Source organism: Cebus imitator, unplaced genomic scaffold (genome assembly GCF_001604975.1).
Source record: "Cebus imitator isolate Cc_AM_T3 unplaced genomic scaffold, Cebus_imitator-1.0 Scaffold640, whole genome shotgun sequence".
In the NCBI taxonomy this organism is placed as follows: domain Eukaryota; kingdom Metazoa; phylum Chordata; class Mammalia; order Primates; family Cebidae; genus Cebus; species Cebus imitator.
The window spans coordinates 380,120-380,495 of record NW_016107955.1 but is presented as its reverse complement, the minus strand read 5'-3'; positions in this window follow the sequence as shown (position 1 = coordinate 380,495).

Genomic DNA, 376 nt, shown 5'->3' with positions numbered 1-376 from the left:
CAGCCTGCCAAAGTGCTGGGATTACAGGTGTGACCCACCACACCTGGCCAGAAGTCAAAGTCTTAAGTGGCCTAATGACTAAGTGAAATCCTATCACCTTTGACACATTCCATCAGTTTGAAGCGAGTACCTACGTCAGCCCACACTCAAGGGGAGGGGATTAAGCAAAGGGGCGAATACCAAGAGTCTGGATCATTGGGGGTCATCTTAGAGATTATCTGCCACAGTTACTAAGAAGTATAAATGATGGTAGGTTTGGTAGCATTAGCTAACTCGAAATTTGCCAAAGGAATGTCCTCAAAAATTTCTGGCCCATGAAGTAAAGAAGGGACACAGATCATTGGGGTTCTCCTGTAACCTAGACCAATCATATTTT